The 25,806-nt window shown below is 40.5% G+C and overlaps 1 long non-coding RNA gene across 1 annotated transcript; it reads right to left on the reverse strand.

The window, feature by feature from the left end:
* Positions 1-6,036: 6,036 nt before the first annotated feature.
* On the reverse strand, positions 6,037-16,028 carry LOC138418420 (uncharacterized). Its single transcript, XR_011248552.1, has 3 exons — positions 15,881-16,028; positions 7,139-7,251; positions 6,037-6,606 (listed from the first exon to the last, which is right to left on the reverse strand). It is a non-coding gene; the product is annotated as an uncharacterized lncRNA (long non-coding RNA).
* Positions 16,029-25,806: the final 9,778 nt, after the last annotated feature.

A 25,806-nucleotide genomic window follows, 5' to 3' on the forward strand; every position in this document is an offset into this window, starting at 1 on the left:
GACTGAGCCTTCACGGGTGGGATCTGATGCTGTCCCCACAAAGACAGTGTCAGAATTGAGTTGAATTGCAAGATACCCAGCTGCTGTCAGAGACTTGTTTGGTGGTGTGGGAAATTTGCCCATATACATACATCTTAGAACTGGGTGCAGAATCAGAGAGGTACCTTGAGGGGAGAAGAACCTGAAACCTAAAGTTGTGAGCTTGTCTATGTGGGGATGAGCCATGGAGGATGGATATAAAGGTAGTGGAACAGCTGGAAGGAAAAGAAAAGAGTGGGCATAAAAACAGGTGGGCACAAAGACAATCTGGAGGAAGGACCAATCTTTCTTCCAATTTATATTTAAAAATCAAACACAACAGAAATAAAATCTTAAAAGTCCAGACACAATGCGCCTGCCGATTCCACACTTAGATGTCATAGCAATGTCAAGTTGCTATCAAGTCTCTCATTAGGGCTTCCCTAGGGGCTCAGAAAGTAAAGAATCTGCCTGCAATGCAGGAGACCTGCGTTTGATCCTCGGGTTGGAAAGATTCCCTGGAGAAGAGAATACCACTCCAGTATTCTTCCCTGGAGACTCCCATGGACAGAGGAGCCTGGCGGGCTATAGTCCATGGGGGTCACAAAGAGCCGGACACTACTGAGCCAATTTCACTTTTCTCTCAATGTTTACTCTGAATTACTCAGCTAGGACCTAAGAAGCAATTCGCAGGCTGACTGCCTCACCTCACCAGTGGAACCTGCAGCCATTTCACGCTGGCCTGTTGGAATGATGGGCAGAATTTTCGGGTTTGAGTTTTCAGGCTTTTCGCCAGCTCTGGCCCCCAGAGAGCAGCCCCTTGGCTCTGGGTTGCTGCATCTCAGTTGTGCAAATGCTCTGGCCCTCTGGAGAGGTCTGTGATGCTGTTTCTTAAGTGAGAAAAGCCTTTCCTGATCTTTGCCAACCCCTCTTCCTCCCATCTAGAGAGCCCTGTGGTCCGGAAGCCTGGGATTGTCCTCATACATCCTGGCCCATGGTGCTTCCTAAATACCGTCTGTACTTCCACTGTAACAGCTGGTGCAACTGCTTGGAGCAGCTCAACTTCCTTTTTTGTGCTTTTGGACAGGCTAAAACATCCATTCTATGTGGAATAGGATGATGGAGCCCATGACCTCAATTCCTCCCTCTCTCCTGATGCTTTAGATGGATTCCAGATGGATTTAGATGGGTTTATTCCCAAGCCCAGGTAGATCCGCCTGCTCAGTGTGGATTTTTTGTCTGAGAAATACCCTTACTTATAGCCCATTTGAGGAGCTCAGGTGATCTACAAGCCCAAAACATACCACTGTCCTTTACCCATCCAAATCGATTTTGACTCCTACCTGCAGGATGCTAATCTTACCAGCTGTGAATATGGCACAAAAATTTGACATCCAAAACCCTCCCTGTGCATTCAGGAATGCTATCATGCATAAAGACAGGAGAGTTATTCTCTCATATCCCTTCAGGAAGGAAGATAGATTTATGGACTTTGAGTGGAATTTTTCCTGACTCTTGGTGACTGGCTAGACAGAAAAAGGGAAGATTTATTTTCTCACTGGCTCTCCTGCGTGCAAGCTCGGTCATCTGCAACCCAGCTAATTAGAAAGGTCAGTGGTACCTTCTGAGCAAAGCAGAGAAAGAAACCTGAGCCAAACTGCGAATGTACCTATTACTGATGACTGCCGCACTGAAGCAATGGGAAGATGGAGAATAATGCTCACACTCAGTGAAGGACCTTTGTGAAACATTTTTAAGACAACGCAGTGAAGGCTACTGTGGAAGAGGTCACCGTCAGCATGCTCAGGGCAAAATTAATAACGCAGCAAGGCTGGTACCGTGTTTCATTGTTCCTGCAGAAGGGAACAGCGGCATTATGGATACAGGAAAAGTATAAGAATTAAAAAAAGATGAAATATTCCTCAATAACAGACCATCACTGAGCGCACAGAAGCTACAACGTGCCACCTGACTCCCTCCTGTAGTGCAATGAGGGGCAGCATATTTCTTGAGCATTGGGTATGTTCCAGACACAGTTATTAAGGTAATTTTCTATACTATAGAAGGAACATATTATTGTCCTCTCTTCATAGGTGAGAAAGCAGAGATTCAGAGATGTTAAATAACCTGCCTAAGGTTACACAACCAGCAAGCGGGAAAGCCAGGACCAACATCTGTCTGTGTACCAAGTGCCCACCCTCTATGTACCAAGTGCCACCCCAAAGAAGGCAGGTGAAATGTCTTTCATGTCAGATCGCTCTTGCTACTTCAATGCTACTCTTTTATCAAAATTAAATACTATTAAAATTATAAAAGCAAGGAGATCAAACCAGTCAATCCTAAAAGAAATCAACCCTGAATAGTCATTGCAAGGACTGATGCTGAAGTTGACGCTCCAATACTTTGGCCACCTGATGCGAAGAGCCCACTCATTGGAAAAGACCCTGATTCTGGGAAAGACTGAAGGCGGGAAGAGAAGGGGATGACAGAGGATGAGATGGTTGGATGTTATCACCGACTCAACGGACATGAGTTTGAGCAAACTCTGGGAGATAGTGAAGCACAGGGAAGCCTGGCATGCTGCTGTCCATGAGTCACAAAGAGTTGGATGTGACTTAGTGATTGAACAACAACAATATTAAATGACTATAATTTAATACTATAGTTATAATTAAATATCAGATCAAATTATAATTAATATCATATGACACCCCTTATATATGGAATCTAAAAAGAAATGATACAAATGAACTTACTAACAAAACAGAAACAGACTCACAGACTTAGAGAACAAACTTATGGTTGCCTGTACACACACTGCTACATTTAAAATGGATAACCAACGAGGACCTACTGTATAGAATATGCAGCTCTGCTCAGTGTTATATGGCAACCTAAATGGGAAGAGAGTTTGGGAGAGCACGCATACATGTGTACATATGGCTGAGTCCCTTCACTGTTCACCTGAAACTATTGCAACATTGTTAATCAGCTATGTGTTAGTCACTCAGTCATATCTGATTCTTTGTGACCCCATGGGTTGTAGCGCAACCAGGCTCCTCTGTCCATGGAATTCTCCAGACAAAAATACTAGAGTGGGTTGCCATTTCCTTCCCCAGGGGGTCTTCTCATTGCAACCTGACACTTTACCAACTGAGCTACCAGGGAAGCTTGCCCTGGTGGCTATTGCTATTGCTAAGTCACTTCAGTCGTGTCCAACTCGGTGTGACCCCATTGACGGCAGCCCACCACGCTCCCCTGTCCCTGGGATTCTCCAGGCAAGAACACTGGAGTGGGTTGCCATTTCCTCCTCCAATGCATGAAAGTGAAAAGTGAAAGGGAAGTTGCTCAGTCATGTCTGACTCTTAGTGACCCCATAGACTGCAGCCCACCAGGCTCCTCTGTCCATGGGATTTTCCAGGCAAGAGTACTGGAGTGGGGTACCATTGCCTTCTCCACCTGGTGGCTATACTCCAATACAAAAAGAAGTTAAAAAAAATTTTTTTAAAGCACCAGGACAGTACCTAGCCCATATTTGTTAAATAAAACAATATACAAATATACAAAATGTGAAGTTATGTAAGTGCATGGATACAAATCCATTCATCCTCCTATGTTATCCAAACAGCTCTATGAGATTTTATTCTATGAGACTGCATTCCAATGCAAGAACCAGAAGTATATTCAGAGCCTCAGCACACTGATTTAGCTGAGAAAACTTGATGAAAAAATGAAATTTCTCTAGAACATATCAGGATTTGAAAACAACAAGAAATTATGCCACCCATGGAGACTGGAATGTTTTAGGAAGCCTTTTGCTACTGATGTGACTACTGTTACTGTTTAATCTGTAACAGAAGCTCTATCAAAAATATCCCAGCCCATGTGAGCTGCAGGCTCAAAGTTCTGCCTTCATTCCCAAGTGATGTGGGTGTGACATATCCCCAGGGATATCTGCCCTAAGTACGAATAAGAAGCTTCTAGCATATTTGTGATTATGCAAATTGTTAGATCTCACTTTGTGGAAATTTTGTTCTAGTTGGCCCAAGGTGGAGCCAAGGAATCTGCATTTTAACATACATCAATTTCTGACACAGGTGGTCTAATGCCTACTGATTAAGAACCACTGGACTAGGGGCTTCCTTGTGACTCAGTACTAAAGAATCTGCCTGCCAGCCCAGGAGATACAGGTTTGATCCCTAAATCAGGAAGATCCCACATGCCTGGAGCAGCCGTGCACCACAACTATTGAGCCTGTGCTCTAGAGCCTGGGAACCGCATCTACTGAGCCCCCGTGCTGCAACCACTGAAGCCTGCAGGCCGTAGAGACCCGTGCTCTGCAATAAGAGAAGCCACCGCAATGAGAAGCCCATGCATCTCAACTAGAGAGTAGCCTCTGCTCGCTGAACCTACAGAAAAGCCCGCACAGCAACGAGGACCCAGCAGAGCCAAAAATAAATAAAAAAATTATAAAAGAAAAAATAATCACTGGACTAGAGGATCATCTGCTCCAGTTTGGGATGAGCCCTCGGGCTCATCATGCGTGTACTCACAGAGCGGCCATCACAGGCTTTCCAGCTGGGTCCCCGGTATTTGAAGTTTTCCTGGATTCTCAAATGACTGGAGCATTGCTTAAATGGAGCCAAGTCTTCCTAAGATAAATCCCAAGGACGTGCTTGCATGAGACGGGCCTTTACAACAGGAGTGTTGAAGTTCTGATAAGAATTTGCTTCCTTTTATTTGCTCTGGGCTAGTCTCAAAATGAAGCTGTGAACTGAAAGAACTTGCGCTTTGTCTCCCACTTCCTACGCCTTCTTCACTTGTAGCTTCGAGATCCAAACCACATGTGGGAAACTGAAGCTTGTTGGCTCCTGAGGATCTAGTGAGATACCCAACCGAAGCAGCCTAACCCTCCTTCCCCTGCTCTGAAATTCTCTGTTTTCTCCATCAGAATGTACTTTGTCCATTTCCCATCTGGTCAGGATCCAGACTAGCATCAGCACAGGGATAGAAATGTGATGCTATATAGTGAAATGAACCTACAGACTAGTATTTTATTTGGAAGCTAAACTGGAGCTAAGAGAAGCGGATTTTGTCTTAGTTCTCACACTCTGCAAAACAAATTTAATAAAGTTAGGATGATGGCGCCATTTGATGTGGGCAATGAAAGATATTCCTTCCTCCACTTTTTTGTTAGAGAGAATAAGAATGCACCCAATTTAGCAGAAATCCACCAACCTTTGTTGACAATTCAACAAGGTCGCAAAAAGTCTTACTCAACTAACAGGGTTTGGAATTTAACATGGCAAAACCTAGACCCTCAATATGTTTTAATTTTTTGAGGGAAAATTCAGGATAATTTATTATCAATAATAGAATAAATATATATAATTAATATTATAGATTTTAATATATTATTAATGTTATATATTATTACATATATTATACATATATATACTCAGTCATGTCCAACTCTTGGCAGCCCCATGGACAGTAGACCACCAGGCTCCTCTGTCCATGGGATTTCCCAGGAAAGAATACTGGAGTGGGTGGCCATTTCTTTCTCCAGGGGATCTTCCTGAACCAGGGATCAAACCCAAGCTATGCATATCATTTTGTAACTGACTAACCAGTCCCACCAGAATAGACAGAAGCCTTAAGAACCACTATATATATATATATTATTATATTATATATTATTAATATAAAATAATAATAGAATAAAACATATAACCAAAATCAAAGATAAGGATCATATTTTAAAAAATATTACTTGATTAAGATGAGGTCCCATGGCATTATTCCCACTTGGACCAACAACTGCAGCATTAGACACAATAGCCAAGCAAAATTCTCAGGGAAAAACTGAGAAAACCAGTTTTTCCACAAAAGCTCTAAAAAGGCAGAAGAGAGTTACTATATTTTATACTATCCTTGATGACTTTATAGTATCTGACATGATTAACACTTAAATATATCAACAAATACTAGCAGTAGGATAGATAAAGGGAAAGAGAGGGACATCCAAAAATTTATTGATATTTTTGCACCATTAGAATCATTCAAACTTTGGCTCTGTCCCTGGATTCCTTCATATCTAGAAGCCTTTGGCTTCTTCGTAATAAATCATTTAGGCATTTAGCCATCACACTTCACGGTTATGATTTAACACTTAAGCCTTAATGGATGCTAAAGGGTTAATTTTTTAAGGCGGCATGCTATTTTAACAGGAATTTTTTATTACACAGTTCAGTTCAGTCGCTCAGTCGTGTCCGACTCTTTGCGACCCCATGAATTGCAGCATGCCAGGCCTCCCTGTCCATCACCAACTCCCGGAGTTCACTCAGACTCACGTCCATCGAGTCCGTGATGCCATCCAGCCATCTCATCCTCTGTCGTCCCCTTCTCCTCCTGCCTCCAATCCCTCCCAGCATCAGAGTCTTTTCCAATGAGTCAACTCTTCGCATGAGGTGGCCAAAGTATTGGAGTTTCAGCTTTAGCATCAGTCCTTCCAAAGAAATCCCAGGGCTGATCTCCTTACACAAGGTCTTTCAAATTCCAAGGAATGACTCTTAGAAACAGCATGCACTATAAAATTAGTAAGATAGGAAGAAACATATCAAAAGGGAAGTAAGCAGTCTTGCAACTTTTAAAATAAACAATGCTATGTTGTCACCTACAGTCCCCAGTGCATAGAAAAAAGCCTTTCTTATTATAGGGCTCCCCACGTAGTCCAATTTCAGCAGCAATCTCTAAGGGGAAGAGTAGAAATGTTGTTCATATTGAAAAAAGATCCATCCAGGGGTAAAGCAAAATTCCAGCTCAAATGTGTAGAATTCTTAATAACACCTAACCTTTCTATCACTTGCACCTTTAGGACAATTCATTTTGCTTTGCCTTGGGCTGAGAGCTGCAGGTTTCTGAGGAGACCTTTGGAGGAGGCTTTGGAGAGTGGAAGAAGAAACATAGGGAATCTTCTATAGAAACTCACTTTTAGGATTGAGACAGGCCCTGGGAAGTTGGTGGGTCTGAACTGTGTCTTTTCGATATACACGCATGTATCTGGAGCTCAGCACACACACAGTGGTGGTAATAAATGGTCCCAGCTGCACGGACTTACAGGTGGCCGCTGCACCGTTTTTCGCTGTGACCACAGCAGGGTTCCGCATCTGTCTCAGCTTTTGCTTCTGCATCTGTACAACGGATACGGTAATAATCCATCTCTCTCGGGCTCTGGTGAAGAAGAAATAAATGGGAAACCTGTCAAGTAAAAAGTTGACAAATGCCCCATCACGGCACAGTTCTTCAGGAGCTGTGATACGAAATCAGATGCTCCTCTCTGCTAGGCATTTGTTGTTTGTTTAGTCGCTCAGTCTTGTCCACCTCTTTGCAGCCCCATGGACTGTAGCCCGCCAGGCTCCCCTGTCCATGGGATTTCCCAGACAAGAACACTGTAGTGGGGGGTCATTTCTTTCTCCAGGGGATCTTCCTGAACCAGAGATCAAACCCATGCTATGCATATCATTTTGTAAATAACTAACCAGTCCCACCAGCATAGAGAGACTCTTTAAGAAAGGCCTATTAACAGCCTCATTGTTTGAGCTTCAATGTAATTGACAGAATCATGAAAGATGTTTTAGAGACTTGTGAGACATTTGAGTGGAGGATGGCTAGAGAACCAGAGCCTCTGGCTGTTTGTCTGCAGAAGAACAGATCCTGAGGGGTTAATTCCCCAACCTCAACCCTCTCTCCTGGAGTTCTAAACCACATTGACCTTGTGTGCCCCAGTGACAGACATCCTGCCCTCTCGTCACAGATAAGATCTCAGTTGAAGGCCGTTTTCTCAGGGAAAAGTGAACCACTGACCCTGTGCTGACTAAGTCAGACCCTTCTCATGGCATTTTGTGTCCTCTTTCTAGCACCTGGCATAGTGGATGAAGAACACTGATAAATAGGATTCTTTGATTCATGCCTGCCTCTTCTGGAGTGCAAGCTCATTAGGGTGCAAAGCATGACTGTCGATTTCCTTGTTATAGCAGCTCAGAAGCTAGTTCATGGTCTGGCACACAGTGGGAGCTAAAAAAAATCTGATGCTTTAATGAAGAGTGAGGAGTGAGAACTTGAAGCCAGATTTTCTGATGCCAAAGCAGGGTTCATTTTACTACCAAAGGAATAGCTCTAAGTATTACCAACGGAGCCCTGTAAAATACAGATTCCCAAGTATCTGACTAGGATACTAGGAGTCTGTGTTTTCAGGCTGCAGCCAGTCAGAGACCAGCTGTAGGAATCACTGCACCATACCCACATGGACGTCAGCTCTAACATCAAACAGTGTACTTACAGAGGGTACAGAGCCCTGTTTTTTTCACTTCCTGCTGCTGCTGTTGTTTAGTGGCTAAGTCACGTCTGACTCTTTGCAACCCCATGACTGCAGCACGTCAGGCCTCCCTGTCCATCAGTGTCTCCCAGAGTTGGCTCAAACCCATGTCCATTGAGTTAGTGATGCCATCCAACCATCTCATCCTCTGCCATCCCCTTCTCTTCCTGACCTCATCTTTCCCAATGAGTTGGCTCTTCCCATCAGTGGCCAAAGTATTGGAGCTTCAGCTTCAGCATCAGTCCTTCCAACAAATATTCAGGTTTGATTTCCTTTAGGATCGACTGGTTTGAACTCCTTGCTATACAAAGGACTCTCAAAAGTCTTCTGTAGTACCACAGTTTGAAAGTTTATGTCACCTAAATTGTCTTTAATCAGTTTTTAATTCAAACCAATCACAGTTACAATGGCATACAAATTTAAATAACAATACTTTGCTTTAAAACCAAATTAGATTTTAAAATAACAACAAGGAGGTCAGAAAAAAAGAAAAAGAGACCAGGAGTCTCTTCATTAAAAGACTTAAGGGCTATGTCAGCCTCCTGTAGTGTGTGAGTCTCATATGGATCTTTATTCAAACAAACTGATTATGGAGAAATTAGTAAATTTTGAACACACACTGGACATTTATGATGCTAAGGAATTAAATCTTAGGTGTAGCAATTTTATTAGAATTAGGTTTTTAAAATAATTGATTTTTTAATTGCTTTATAGAATTTTCTTGTTTTCTGTCAAACATCAACAAGAATCAGCCATAGGTCTTTGAAAAAAATCTACCAAAACTATTAAAGACAGACTTCATAGAGATGAACTATTATATCTGGGATTTGCTTCAAAACAATTCATAAAAGGATGGAGAGTGGATATAGGTCAGATGAAACTGGCTGAGGACTGATAATTGCATAATTGTTGGAGAGATGGGTACATGGAGTTCATTGTACTCCTCTCTCGTTTTGAATATGCTTGAAATTTTCCGTTATGAATGTATTTTTTCAGTTTATTACTCAGCATTCATTCCAGCTCTTACCTAATCATTCGTATACATTGTTCTCATTCAATAAATATCGACACAGATGTTCATTATAAAAATAATAATTATAACTAAAACACTAGGACCACAAAGAGTTGGACACAACTGAGTGACTGAACTGAACTGAACTGAATTAACACATAAGGGGTCCATATACAAAGCATTTTCACTCTGAGTATTTTTACAAATCGTGCCCTGCAGTGTCTGTTAACGTTTTCAGGGCACAGTCCACATCAGTCTTCACTGTTTCCATGGTCTCTCAGTCCTGGATCTCTCATTGTTCATTTCCCTCCAGGACCTTTGGCCAGGAAAGGGCATCTCTGGCAGAAGGAAGAAGTCCACGGAGCACTGTTACCTAACGATACCTTCTCCTCAAGCGCAGGCCAGGATGTACTCTGAATGCCGCTAATGGCAGCTCTGAATGAAGCTATAGGTCTCCCTCAGCCCTGGGCATCACCCACTGCCACGGGCACCCACATCTGGATCTAGTTACCCAGAGCACCTTGTTGTTCAGTCATTCAGTCGTGTCCGACTCCCCACAATCTCACGAACTGCAGCACGCCAGGCTTCTCTGTCCTTCACTACCTCCCAGAGCTTGCTCAAACTCATGCCCATTGAGTCGGTGATGCTATCCAACAATTTCATCCTCTGCCATCCCCTTCTCCTCCCGCCTTCAATCTTTCCCAGCATCAGGGTCTTTTCCAATGTGTTGGCTCTTCACATCAGGTGGTCAAAGTACTGGAGCTTCAGTTTCAACATCAGTCCTTAGTGCGTGTATCTTTCCCCTCTACCCAGGGTTTGGATCAATTCTTCACTTGCCATACTTCAGAAGGACCATTCCAAGGACTCAAGTGATTCACAGAAGATGTTTAAGGGAAAATGAAGTTCCCTTCCTACACAAATGGAGCAGGAAAATCCCTTGGCTGGCTAGCCACAATGAGACATTGGCAGGCAGGCTGTTCCTAAACAGGAGGAAACAGAAATCCTATATCCCCAGCAACAAAAGTATATGCCAAAGTCATGAGGTACCTTCATGAACAGAGGCTGGTACATTATTTTGTTGCAGAAGCTTCTTTGACAGCAAGGCCCTAGGCCCGCCCAGACATGGCAGTCTGAATCCCACACCATGGGTCTCCTTGGATGACAAAGTTTAGTTTTAAGTTATACATAACAAGTGCATATGAAAAAATATGCATCACATTGGGTTTGCTGAGGAGGCAAGAGGTGAAAGTGCTTACCTGTTACCCTCCTTCCAGACAAGTTAAGTGAACATTTCAACTTTGGTTGATTTATTCAGCCAGCTGTTAAGGCATTCTTTTTAAACTCTTGTCATTTACTTGTGCAGCTTTGGCTTTTGGTATTCAAAACATTCTAAAAGCCTGCATTCATTTTCCTTTTCACAAGTTCCTAAAGGTGTCTAGGGAATTTCACTAAGCCCAGTGATTTAAAATTCTAAAGGTCAGGAAGTGTATCACTACATATTTCAACAGTAACCCTGGGTGATGCAAAGGATTGATTATGCAAATTGGCAAGTGCATATTATCTGAGATGCTGTTGCAGAATATTGAACTGAATTCCAGGAAGGACAGGTTCTGGTCCCAGCCTGTCCACTCACAACTGATATTAGGTAAATGATGAAATTCCCGTGAGCCTCTGTAGGATAAAGGGTGCAGCTTAGATGATGGTCCCTCAAACTCCCAGATTCAATGAAATGCTTATTAAACTAATAACCCTTCAGTTTACAGGGATTTGGGTTTCTCTGGGATGATAAGAATTTGAAACATAATAATAAGCCCCCAAGAGGCTACCTTAAGCCAAATCTCCAATATGGCATTCCATCTGAAGCCTTCACTGAAAAACAGCCATTTGCACAGGAGACTCCCTGTCTGAGGGTAGGTTCATCTGGGACACCAAACTGTAACGGAAGAACAAATGTGACTCCATATTGCATCTGCTGATTTTACTTTAATCTCTGAATTCTATTGCTTTTGCTTCAGTTAAGAATGTTGCTATAGCCTGAAATATACAGGATAGTCCATTCTCAAGGCTCTGACTTTTAAGGGTGTAATACTTTTCCATTCATATAGAGACTAAAAAGTTGCACAACAGAGAACAGCATTTGCTTTGCTGGAGGTTTGCAGAAACATCATGACTTGACCTACCAGGGCAGCTGCAAAAACAAATGATTTCGACAGCACGAAGTTTCACCAACCAACCAGGCCACTCCCTCACCTGGCCTTTAAAAATGCTTTGCTGTAACTCTTTGGGGAGTTCAGAGGGTTTGGGGAATGAGCTACCTCTTCTCATTGCGTGGCCCTACAATAAGCCTTTCTCTGCTCCGAACTCTTGACATCTCTGCTTCTGTGACCTCACTATGTGTCAGGCACATGGACTCACATTTGGTAACAAAATCACAGATCAGACATTGATCAATGAACTTAAGATAAGAATATATGACTTTGTGTTTCTGAAAATTAGTTTCCTACAAACTAAAATAGTTTGTAAGACTTCAGTTCAGTTCGGTAGCTCAGTCATGTTCAACTCTTTGCAACCCCATGGACTGCAGAACGCCAGGCCTCCCTGTTTATCACCAACTCCCGGAGCTTACTCAAACCCATCTCCACTGAGTCGGTGATGCCATCCAACCATCTCATCCTCTGTCACCCTTCTCCTCCTGCCTTCAATCTTTCCCAGCATCAGGGTCTTTTCCAATGAGTCAGCTCTTCACATCAGGTGGCCAAAGTATTGTAGTTTCAGCTTCAGCATCAGTCCTTCCAATGAACACCCAGGACTGATCTCCTTTAGGATGGACTGGCTGGATCTCCTTGCAGTCCAAGGGACTCTCAAGAGTCTTCTCCAACACCACACTTCAAAAGCATCAATTCTTCAGCACTCAGCTTTCTTTATAGTTCAACTCTCACATCCATACATGACTACTGGAAAAACCATAGCATTGACTAGACAGACCTTTGTTGACGAAGTAATGTCCCTGCTTTTTAATATGCTCTCTAGGTTGGTCATAACTTTCCTTCCAAGGAGTAAGCGTCTTTTAATTTCATGGCTGTAATCACCATCTGCAGTGATTTTGGAGCCCAGAAAAATAAAGTCAGACACTGTTTCCACTGTTTCCCTATCTATTTCCCATGAAGTGATGGGACCAGATGTCATGATCTTCATTTTCTGAATGTTGAGCTTTAAGCCAACTTTTTCACTCTCCTCTTTCACTTTCATCAAGAGGCTCTTTAGTTCTTCTTTACTTTCTCCCATAAGGGTGGTGTCATCTGCATATCTGAAGTTATTGATATTTCTCCCAGCAATCTTGATTCCAGCTTGCGCTTCTTCCAGCCCAGTGTTTCTCATGACGTACCCTGCATATTAGTTAAATAAGCAGGGTGACAATATACAGCCTTGACATACTCCTTTTCCTATTGGAAACAGTCTGTTGTTCCATGTCCAGTTCTAACTGTTGCTTCCTGACCTGCATACAGATTTCTCAAGAGGCAGATCAGGTGGTCTGGTATTTCCATCTCTTTCAAAATTTTCCACAGTTTATTGTGATCCACACAGTCAAAGGCTTTGACGTAGTCAAGAAAGCAGAAATAGATGTTCTTCTGGAACTCTCTTGCTTTTTCCATGATCCAGCAGATGTTGGCAATTTGATTTCTGGTTCCTCTGCCTTTTCTAAAACCAGCTTGAACATCTGGAAGTTCATGGTTCACGTATTGCTGAAGCCTGGCTTGGAGAATTTTGAGCATTACTTTACTAGCATGTGAGATGAGTGCAATTGTGCGGTAGTTTGAGCACTCTTTGGCATTGCCTTTTTTGGGGATTGGAATGAAAACTGACCTTTTCCAGTCCTGTGGCCACTGCTGAGTTTTCCAAATCTGCTGGCATATTGAGTACAGCACTTTCACAGCATCATCTTTCAGGATTTGAAATAGCTCAACTGGAATTCCGTCACCTCCACTAGCTTTGTTCATAATGATGCTTCCTAAGGCACACTTTACTTCACATTCCAGGATATCTGGCTCTAGGTGAGTGATCACACCATTGTGATTATCTGGGTCATGAAGATCTTTTTTGTATGGTTCTTCTGTGTATTCTTGCCACCTCTTCTTAATATCTTCTGCTTCTGTCCGGTCCCTACCATTTCTGTCCTTTGTTGAGCCCATCTTTGCATGAAATATTCCCTTGGTATCTCTAATTTTCTTGAAAAGATCTCTAGTCTTTCCCATTCTATTGTTTTCCTCTATTTCTTTGTATTGAACACTGAGGAAGGCTTTCTTATCTCTTCTTGCTATTCTTTGGAACTCTGCATTCAAATGGGTATAGTTTCCCTTTTCTCCTTTGCTTTTCACTTCTCTTTTTTTTCACAGCTATTTGTAAGGCCTTCTCAGACTGCCATTTTGCCTTTTTTCATTTCTTTTTCTTGGGGATGGTCTTGATCCCTGTCTCCTGAACAATGTCACTAACCTCTGTTAAGACTTCAGCCATTACAGAAATGTATCCATTTAGATACTCAACATTAATCATAAGAATCACAGCATTCTCTCTTCTGATGAGTATCTAGAGAACTTTAATGCTCACTTCCCACTCCAAGCAGCCTGTGGTACTACAACTACCAGATTATCTTGCCTCTGTAATAAATAATTAGATAATGACCTCTCTTATATGGTCTGCTTTCTTTTCCTTATAGCAAACACTTGCCCACATCACCTGGCCCATCAGATTTTCACACAGCAGTGAAGAACAATACTGTGCAATTGACCAGCATCCCATTTCAAGCCACACTGCAGCACCGCTCAGATTTGGGGCTTTCTCTAAGATCACTCTAAAGCCCCCAACTACCCCAAATAGGCACAGCTTGGCAGTGGATCGTGCAAATACGTCTTCAGGAGCAACCCTCAACCAACAGGTGTGCTCAGGTGCTCAGTCCTGTGACTCTTTGTGACCTCCTGGACGACAGCCTACCAGGATCCTCTGTCCATGGGATTTTCCAGGCAAGAATACTGGAGTGGGTTGCCATTCCCTTCTCCAGGAGATCTTCCTAAACCAGGGATCAAATCTGTGTCTCCTGCATTGACAGGCAGATTCTTGACCACTGAGCCATCTGGGAAGCATCCAACCAACAGAAGACATGAATTAATGGAGCCAGCCTCCCTGTCCTTCACTGGAACATCCCTAACGGAATTCTCAAAGGTCTCCAGTAAAACTGATTACCAACTGTCCACAGAAGAAGCCAGCTCAGTAACCTGGCATTTCTCCCACATCGTGTCTTACTTCCCTACCCCTTCACCCCTGCTTCCTGGGATCAACTCCCAGGTAAACCATGTGTGTCCACATACTGTCTCATGCCCTGGTTTCAGGGAGACTCAGATAAAGCCCGTCTTCTTGATGACAACCGGAAATCATGAGTGAGACACTCTAAAGTTCACAGTCCCCTTATCTAGGATGATGACAATCAAAACACTTCTTCTTTTTGTCTAATAACATCAGGTTTGTTTAGGGACATACATGTCTGCCACTCTGCTGGGGTCAATACAGTCTTCCCATGATGAAGAATTTTATCACATATTGGCTGAAAGAGTTACAACAATTGGCCCACAAATAGTAACATCTGACCCCACTTTTTTTTTTTTGAATCTCTAAATCATTGTTCCTCATTTTCACTGCCTTAGAATATATGCTAGCTGACTTGGATCCACTATTCAGTTCATTCTAAGAGTCAACACCTGCACTTACATTAATACTATTAGACGTATTGCTTAGAGTTGATTTGGGGGAAAAGTAGGTATATTGTCCTTGAAATTAAATCTTTCAAAACAAGGCAAAGACTTTTTGGAATGAACATTCTTGAAACTTTTAAAAATTTACAATAGTATTAGTTAAACATTTAAAGAGTAAATATATTTGCATTTACTAAATATGAAACCAAATTTTGATTGGCAAAACTCAAATTCTCCCAATAGTTCTTAACAGTAATTTTATTTATTACTTTGCTTTCATTTGGACTCTTCTTTAATGAACTGTTATACCTTTAAAGAAATGATTTTTTCACAAAATACTTACAATACCTCACATTTGCATGGTCCTTTCAAGTACTGAAATGACTTTAACTTGAATTTTTTTTCAGTTCAGTTCAGTTCAGTTGCTCAGTCGCATCCAACTCTTTGCGACCCCATGACTTGCAGCATAATTGAGGCTCAGAAAAAACTTTATGAGATAATGATAATACCCACTTTCACAAACAAGGAAACTGAGACGGCATTGCTAATAGGTACCAGTGTCAGAATTCAAATCTAGGTCTTCCAGCTCCAGGTCTTTTATCTCATATAAGTATTAACACTTCCATGAAGAATGCCTCAAAACTCATTTCAAGAATTCCACAGAGTGAAGTAGAAGCATATTTCTCAGCAATGTTACTCAAAAAAAAAGAGACAAACATGAAATCTCACCTTCATGGAATGAACAGCAGAAACAAGTAAATACATCAGTCCATCAAGAAGACACACCGGTCACCTCTGAGGTGTTCAGACTCCAGGAAAGAGAGTTTCATTGAGCATGCAATGCTGATAAGTTCAGCAACCTGATAAAAAAGGAGAGCTTTAAAGGACTTATTTTGGTTTATCAAATCAGTGATCCATAAAGTTAAAAATCTCTCTAAAGTGGGACCTGACATGACAGACTGTGACAATTCTGTGTGGGCTGTTCAAATTTATCACTTTAATGGCATTCTGCATTTGCCTGATTGACTGGAGCAAATCCAGAGACATGCTGATGCTCAGGAAACAAGTGACCATTAATCAAGCACATCGTATGGTATTAACACTAGGGCCCCTCTGTAGGTCCACGGATACCCTATGACTTGCTTCTGTGTGACTACGTTGACTTTGTTATGCTTTTATCTTATTAGCTTTTACATTAATATTTTTTGGAAGTGGATTCCCATCCCTCATATAAAATGTATTTGGTGCTCTGTGACTGGGAATAGTTTTAAAAAATCACTGAAATGAATTAACGCCTCCAAAAAATACTACTTAAGAGCATTAACATTGATAGTACAGAAAAGCAAATCTTTTGTGATCACAAAATCCAGGACCGGTTCTCAGTAACAAATGAAAAAGTAATTGTTGAAACAACAACAAAAAAAGGATGATTAAGTGAATCTTGACCAAAGGAAGAGAAGAAGGTCCTAAAGCTTCATCCTTGGTAGAAATTATATTGGTCACTCAACTCCACCAACTTTAAGCTGTTAATCAAGGCTTTCTTATTCCAGGTGTTGAAATTAACTTTGTGAGCAAAGCTTAGTCTTCTTAGTCTTCATCAAGCGCTCTTTTTATAACTAATACCAAAAAAAAAAAAAAAAAGCTTTCCAGGAATACACTTCATCCTTCTTTTTTAATAACATACTGAGTCACTTAAATATTTTATAAGTTTGACATTTAATTTTAAAATCTAATGAGTTGTTTTCCCTTTCTCTTCCTCTCCTTCTTCAACAATTTAATAATAAATCCAGTAAGTAGGACATAGGGTGCAGTAAAGTAAGCAAGTAGGCCAGTAGGGATTGGGGTGTAGAAAGCTGAACGGTCCAGCTCAGGGTGCCAGAAACTGAAGTGAGTAAGAAGGACATATGTGTGGGAAAGCTACCCAGAGTATGGTGTCACAGCCCAGAGTGCAGAAGCACCCGCATGGGAGGGTCAGCTGGCACAGGGTTGCGAGGCCAAGCAGAGTGAGGAGAGCTTCCATGCAGAGTAGGGAATAGCCGGGGCAATGGAAGCCGGGTTACATATGGGGAAGGTGATCAAATAAGTACACACATTCAATATAATTGGAGCTATTCACTGTTAGAGAAGGAAGATACAAACAAAGAAATGGAAAAAATAGAAAGAACTCGATGGTGTTAGATGTATGCTTAGTCACTCAGTTGTGTCCGACTTTTTGCAACCCCATGGACTGTAGCCTGCCAGGCTCCTCTGTCCATGGGGATTCTCCAGGCAAGAATACAACCCAGGAGTGGGTTGCCATGCCCTCATCCAGGGGATCTTCCCAACCCAGGGATAGAAGCCAGGTCTCCCGCATTGCAGGTAGATTCTTTATCTTCTGAGCCACCAGGAAAGCTCAGTGGTGTTGGGCAGACACTGAAAATGTTGGTATGAGCTCATGGATATTAATATATACATCGATTGATTGGTTGAAGTAAAAAGGAATATATATGTGTATACGCGTGCATACTATCATATATTCCCCTAGTTTTACCCTCTGAGATACTGTGAAAGCAGTGACACCTCAATAGCAATAAGCACATTAAACACCTGCTCTTGGCTTCTAAATACTATTCTCACTGAAAAGAAACAAGACTTCTTAGAAAAATGACCAACTCTAAGATAAACCAGGGAATGTATAAGATAGGCCTCAAAGGTTATGTTGTACTACAAAGTAAAGAAATGCTCAAAGAATAACAGAGAAGCATCAAAAAAATGTATAAACAATCAAAATGGCTCCCATAACAATAATTTAAGCATCAAAATAAATAAAGACAGTAGCGGATTTTGGGCTTCCCAAGTGGCACTAGTGGTAAAGAATCCACCTGCCAGTGCAGGAGATATAAGACATGTGGGTTTGATCCCTGGGTTAGGAAGATCCCCTGGAGGAGGGCATGGCAATCTACTCCAGTATTCTTGCCTGAAGAATCTCAAGGACAGAGGAGCCTGGAGGGCTACAGTCCCTGGGTTCACATAGAGTCGGACACGACTGAAGCGCCAGCAGTAGCAGCAGCAGCAGCAGCAGCAGCAGCAGCAGTGGATTTTAGTCCATAAAATAAAATAGTTGACCATAGTTCATAAGGACATACACAAATAAAGGAATAACTTGAAAATCTGAAGATGACTGAGATGCTTGTGTTGTTTTAAAACTGCCACCATAAGACAGTTACTATTCACAAATGAAAAAAGACTAAGTTTACTGTGAAGAAACCTGGTGGGTATTACTTTAACCTAATTATCAAAGTGAGCATCACCTGTAATTGGACAAGTCACAGTCCTATACCACAGACACGATGCAATGGGAAATAGCAGCACCACTTTGTGATATTCCTTCCAAAGATGCATGAACTCTAGTGCAAGGTAATAGGAGACAAATTGCATTCAAATGGATTAGGGAGTCAAAAATGCTTTGTATTACTCTTTCAGCTTCCTATAATTTATTGATTGTTTCAAAAACTTTTAAGTTTAATGAGTCGTTATAATAAATATTTGGTATAAATTTATAAGGGCATAAAATATATGAACTTTAATTCCCATAAAATGAAACAAATGTGTATAACCTACATAACTAGGTTCTCATTTAAATGATGTTCTCATTCTAAACCCTACTCTTGTTGTTGTTGTTGTGACACCCACCAAGTTGTGTTCTATTCTTTTGCGACCCCATAGAGTGTAGCCCACCAGGCTCCTGCGTCCAGGGGATTCTCCAGGCAAGAATACTGGAGCAGGTTGCCATTTCCTTCCCCAGAAAACCTTCCCGACCCAAGGATCAAACCTGTGTCTCCTGCGTTGGCAGGCAGATTCTCTATCACTGAGGCACCGGGAAGCCCAAACCCTACCTTAAAGTTTAGATCAAAACCAACTGATTAAATCAAATTAAAAACAGGTTAGTTTACTATATGACATAAATAATACAGAGAATGGGGAGAAATGGAACAAATTAAATTTGACTCAGCTATTGCCTATCCCTTAAACCACACCTAAGGAGAAGTTGAGGAAATCATTCAATAGAATATAGTTCTATTTAGCTCCATACTCTTGCAAAAACGAGATTTGTCGCACTTGTTTTGCCCTCTTTGGATTTTTCCATACAGACCTGACTGTGTTACCTCAAATCAAAAGGAAGAAGGAAAGAATTTTATGGCTGAAGAAAATACAGCCTCCTTTCTTTGTAAAAGATTTAAACATTTGTATTAAAATTTGATTCATTAAGTTTCTCTGGTAGCATCTGTCTCATTACACTAGTGATTGGTAACTGGTAAAAACTAATGTTGCAGGTTGTCATTCCAGCTTGCCAAGTCTGAGATGGATGATCCAGAATGGTGCTGCCTCTCCCAAATACTGTTATTGTGGCCCATATGTGATTACAGTCCACCATTTTTCCAAACAGTTTCTCTTAAGCACTTACCATTATCTGGCATGTGTCCTCCTGTCATAGGAGGCAGTGGTAAGCAACGAAAAAGTGGACTGGAAGAGTCCAGAGCAGACTCTGCCACAATCTCACCATGCTATCAGATAAATCACTTAATCCTAGTATGTCTCAGTTCCCACTCCTAAAATACTAGAGTACCAAGCAAGACAATTTCTTAGGTTCCTTTGAACTTGCCTTATGTCTTCTTCATTTTCATTCAAGATATTGGCTTATTTAAATTATAAATGACCAACTTTAATTTCTTATTCATTTTCTCACCGTGCCTAGTACAATTTTTTTGTTGTGGTTTTTTGGAGATTCTTGTTTATCATAGGGCTTCAGACATGTTAACAAATTGTCAGCATCTTTGCCTTAAATTTATAGAGAATGTTTACAATAGTGCAGAAATTATACACAATAAGCACACTGTTATTTTGGTGGTGTTTGAATTTGTGATTTCAGTTTTGCACTCACTAGGATAAGGTACTCTTCATTGGGAGTGATAAAAGCCTCTTTTCAGCCATCTCTGTGTTTGTTTTCTGATATGTACACCTGAAGATTAACCCCAGGAATATGAACCATGTGAAAATTTTAAGCTATTTATAGGCTATCAATCAATCAGTAAACATATTATAGTAGAAATATATGTATTGTAGAATCTGTGAATAGAAACTATATAGAATTTCTATAAAACATATCTTTACTACTTCAAGATACTCTTGAATAAAGTAAAACATTAATAAAGGTTTTATTATAAGTTAACAATTTACTTAGAAATTCATTTTCTTAGAAATTAACAATCTAAGTACTGATTTAGAACAAATGACCTTTGAATCAGGTTATAACTATTTGAATTTTTAACCTTTCTCAACATATATAACTTATGCCCATTGTTTCATTATGTGAATTATTTGCAGAATATAACCTTTTAATGATGTGGTAAAATGAAGATTGTTAAATAATACTATTTATTCCTCATAAGTTAACTTTCTCAGAGATTGAATGTCAAAAATGAAGAGCTCTTTGTAACATCAGGTAAAATATTGCTTTTCTTTTTAACTAGGTATCTACTCTTCTATTGAGAATCCACTTGCTTCAAATGGATTTTGAAAATCCAATAACCCATAAATCCCCAGAGATTCTATAAGAATTAAGTTGACATAGGCACAAACACACTAGCAAGATTCTATCAATAAAGATAACTTACAAAGAATCTGTTTACACACTAAATGAAGGCTCCATAGTGTGTGAGTTCTCATACAGTGCGCTTTATGAAAAGAAAGTCATTTATGGAAATTCAAAGTACTTGTGCTCAAAGCCCAAATTTCATTTACTACGTAAAAATTTTTATTCTAAAATTAAGATACACAATTCTTACAATCATTAAGAGAAAAATAACACCCTTCCAGTAACAGATGTAAGAACCATCATAAATGATTTTATTTAAAGTACTAGAAAAATTTATCCCTATTAATTCATCTCTGAAGTGAGTCAAAATATTCATCAAAAGGTAACAAACTATTTAGCACAATAAAACAAAGTCCTGTTCTTTAGAAGGTTACATTCTAACTACATATTCAGAATCCTAACTGCTCTACTCTGCAAAACTATGCACCCTGTAAAGATACTTAATTTACTAAAATAAAATCAAAGTTGTGACAAATCAGGTATAATGAAAAGATATCTACAAAAGCTAGCTGCTGTGATTACTGAAATACAGATGAATTAGGGCTAGAACAGAATAAAGAAAATGAGACACTAAATTCTAAAGCATGACACAAGATGGTCTGATCTCTCACACGTGGGAGTTCTAGGGTCCAAAAATCTTGAACAGTTTACAACTTGGATGCCAGCACTCAGCACAAGACTCTCAGAAATAGAAGTAGCATTTTCATATTCTCTGGGAAAAACAATTAAGATACAGAACATTTAATGAACACTATTCACCATTAAATTACCATAATTGTAGGGTTGGGCTACTTAAGGGGAGTAGGAGAGAGATTAATTTTTTCCTATGACAATATTGGAATGAAAATTAACTGAAGAGCTTCAGGCAGTTGGGAACAGCTCAGACATGGTTAAATATCTGAAAACCCTAGAAAACCACACAAATGCAGACAGTCTTTAAACTCCAGAAATCATTTGCAAAAAGCATGGAAGTCAGACCAGGAAAGATTACAATACAGCAAACTTGGCTTGCGAGCTCATTTCTGCCTTTTCATGTCTGTAACCACAGCAACGAGCACAGAACTCCAGCACAGAAGAGGTGCTCTCTAAATATTGGTTGAATCGATCAATGAATGAGCCTCAATCTCAAATCTATAGTCCTTTTCTTTTGAAAAATCAGAACAGAACTCCTTGTTCAGTGCCTGACTCAGCAATATGACATTTCCCTTTCTGCTCATTTCCCAGTATCTTGCTCTTCTGAACTTACATAAACTCCTCTGGCCATATTGTCCACAGAAGCACAATATGGCAGGGAGATGTGTTTTCCATCCCCTGATCATTTAGAGAAAATTATGAATCATTTAGAGAAATTATTCAACTTCCTTGCCCTTTGGGAAACCAATTTAAAACATTTCTAATCTTTGTCTTTCCCCAACCAACAGTTTTTAGTCAATGCTTAATAAAATGTGTTGAAGATTCTGTTTTTGCATGATTCATAATGATGAATAAATTCATCAATCTTATTATCACACATCTTTCTGTAAATGTCAAACAGGATGTAGCTGACAAGGTCATGGCCATTAAAAATAGGTTCATGGACAAACACATTTGTTCTTGACAGGAGTCATCTATGTCTAACCTTTGACTTTCTATGCTTCTATTACTTGAATATCAACAATTTTCACATTATTCTGTCACTGTATGTCAAAATTTCCAAACACAAAATGCTTATTTTTTATATATTTAAATGGATATCTTTTATTAATAATACTTTGTAAGTATCCTTTTTCTGAAAATGGTTTATATCAGTTTAGTTTAACATTTTTTAAAAGTTATCCTCACCTGGGACTGATAAATATTTTCACATACAGTCTTCATTTGAGTTTCTGGGAGGCTGAGCCCAAGATAAGGATCATTAAGTCACTAATTCTTTGTAGGAGCGTTTCAGAAGAAACTATTAAGGAAGAAAGCGAAGGAAGCTTCACTTGGAAGGAAGTGAAGGATAAGACACAGGGGGAAAGCAAAGAAAAGATATGGTTTCAGCTGAATTCTAGTCTTAGTTTGATCCTGTAGAGAGTTTTGAAACAAGAGTGACACCACAGACACTGTCCTTCCGTTCAGTTCAGTTGCGCAGTCATGTCCGACTATTTGCGACCCCATAAACTGTAACATGCCAGGCTTCCCTATCCATCACCAACTCCCAGAGCTATTCAAACTCATGCCCATTGAGTTGGTGATGCCATCCAACCATCTCATCCTCTGTTGTCTCCTTCTCCTCTGACCTTCAATCTTTCCCAGCATCAGGGTCTTTCCCAAGGAGTCACTGTCATAACCTTGACATTGTCCTACCTTGAGACAAAAGAGTAGGACTTTCGTATTTCCTTATCAGTCGAGTTGACTGCGTGCTGCCCTTGGTTGGGGGTGAGGGGTGTTTTCCTCCAGGCCATTCCGGTGAGGTCACTTTGTTACCAAATCCAAGACTGATTGCTCTGCTCACTGCACAACAGGCCAATAAATCTAAGAGAAGAGGTGTTGAGGCAAGAAACACAACCTCATTTGGAAAGCCAGCAGACTGAGAAGATAGCAGACTAATGTCTCAAAATAACCATCTTAACTGGGTCTGGATGCCAGGTTCTTTTACAGAATGTGGTTGGGGGGTTGTTGAGGAAGTAAAGTAAAAAGGCCGTTAATCTTGCAAATATCTCCTGGAATGGCCAGCCTTGGGGAGAGGATGTGTTACTTTCTTCCCTCCTATAGCCATCCACAGGTAGACAGCCTACTGAACAAAGGCATTTTGGTTTAACATTCAGGCAGAAGAGAAGAGTTCCCCAAGGTAGGCTATTATAAATAAACAGTATGCTTTTACTGAACTAAAGCCATAGGAAGCAAAGGTTAAAGTAAAAGAAACAGATCCAACATGGCATCAGTTCTTCCGTATAACAAATTCTCTAGCAAATAAGGCAGCTGTGCCTCTAGCAGCTAACATACAGTAGCTGGGATGGGTATGCAAGCCTCCCAGAGCGTTTTTTCCTGGTATTTAATTTGACACACTCCCCCGAAAAAAAGAGATTCCTACAGCTTGGTGGTTGTTTTGCTGTCTTAGTAATACAGGCAGGAACCATGTTTTCAATATGTAAACATTTTACTGAATAAAACGGCAGTGATTTGGCAACCCACCACTGACAACTAAAAAAATTACAAAGCAGATAAAAATAGAAAGCATAAGTGGTGCTTATAATAAAACCTTAAATTCCAAATGTAGCCTATCCTAGGAATTCAGATCTGTACAGAGTACAAATTTCAGTACATAATGCAAACTTTTATTTTATAAAAGAAAAAAAAATAAAACGACTCTCAGATTTTTACTACCACAAGTGGTAGTAATTCCAGAAGCTTCTGTAGCACATTTAAGTCAGCAGCAGACTTACCAGCACAGGTAGAAGTTTTCCTTTCACCCGGGTAAATTCTCTCTTCACTAATGGCAATGGGCTCACTTTAGCAGTGACCCTTCCCATAGAGCACTATATGATCTTACCGTACTATACGATCCTGGAGCACTATATGATCTTAGAGTGACAGAGTTTACTTACTGAACTGACACATATTTAGTGTCTTGCAGGTTTCACCATGCCTTCTTCTCTGTTCATTTTGCATGCCATAGATTGCTTGTTCCTCTTTCACAAAATTGACCATTTTAAATTAATTTTTATTGGAATATAGTTGCTTTACAATGTGTTAGCGTCTGCTGTGCAGCAAAATGCACCAGCCATACATATACATATATGCCCTCTTTTTTGGACTTCCTTCCCATTTAGGTCACCACAGTGCATTAGGTAGAGTTTGCTGTATCATACAGCATGTTCTCATTAGTTATCTATTTTAAAAAAATCTACAAAACAATAAATGCTTGAGGGGGTGCAGAGAAAGGGAATCCTCATGCACTGTTGACGGGAATGTAAACTGATATAGCCACCACGCAAAACAATATGGATGTTCATTAAAAAACTAAAAACAGAACTGCCATTTCACCCAGCAGTCCCACTCCTGGGCAAATAACCAAAGAAAACCATAATTCAAAAAGATACATGCACCCCAAATGTTCATAGTTGCACTATTTACAATAGTCAGGACACAGAAGCAACCTAAATGTCCATCAACAGAAGAATGGATAAAGAAGATGCAGGACATGTATATAATGGAATATTACTCAGCCATAAAAAGAACTATTAAAGGAGCAAAACGAGACTATCCCTTGGGTATATCAAGTGGGTGGAAGAACTGGCAAGAGCTCTTCTCCTCTCCTGTGCTTCTGCACATTTATGACTGAGCCTGTGTTTGGGGCCATTTAGGTATGGGTACCAAGGCTACCCCCTGGTGTCCCCTGTTGCTTATCAGTATGGACCAAAGTATGAGGGCCAAGGCTCTGGAGCCTGGCATGTGCCCAACTTAAAGGGTTTCTGTGGCAGTATCAGGCCCTTTCTATTGTATTTGCTTGTTGTGTCACTGCCTTGACCTAGAGGCAGCAAATGAAGGTCAAAGATAACTATGTATAGCTGTCAAAAAGAAAAAGAGGGACCAGTGACCACTGCTAGCATACAAATAAGAATAAAATGTGCACCTGAAACTAATACAACATTATAACTCAACTATACCCCAATAAAATTGTTGAAAAAAATAAAATGTGGTACAGACCCTGATAGAGTCCTGTATATGATCTTGAAGACCTAGACATATCCAAATTTTACAAGGGAACAGAGCAAACACTTGATCTGTGAAGCAATGAGTACAATGAATAGAATGGGATAGGCTCACAATGCACAGTCTGCAGAGACACATCCAAGATTCCAAATCAAGTATCAGGAGAGGATTTGAGGTCAGATAATAGGTGTGCCCTTTTCATGCATCACGGAAGGTGGGGCTTGAGAAGGATAAGTGCAGACTTGAATGCAGGAGTTGGGACTTCTCTTCTGTAGGCAGTCAGCACTGCTGGGGCACCAAGCCAGGTCTGAAATTCATCTGCCTCCTTTACTCAGAGTCCTTC

The sequence above is a fragment of the Ovis canadensis genome, chromosome 1, assembly GCF_042477335.2.
Source record: "Ovis canadensis isolate MfBH-ARS-UI-01 breed Bighorn chromosome 1, ARS-UI_OviCan_v2, whole genome shotgun sequence".
Taxonomy (NCBI): Eukaryota; Metazoa; Chordata; class Mammalia; order Artiodactyla; family Bovidae; genus Ovis; species Ovis canadensis.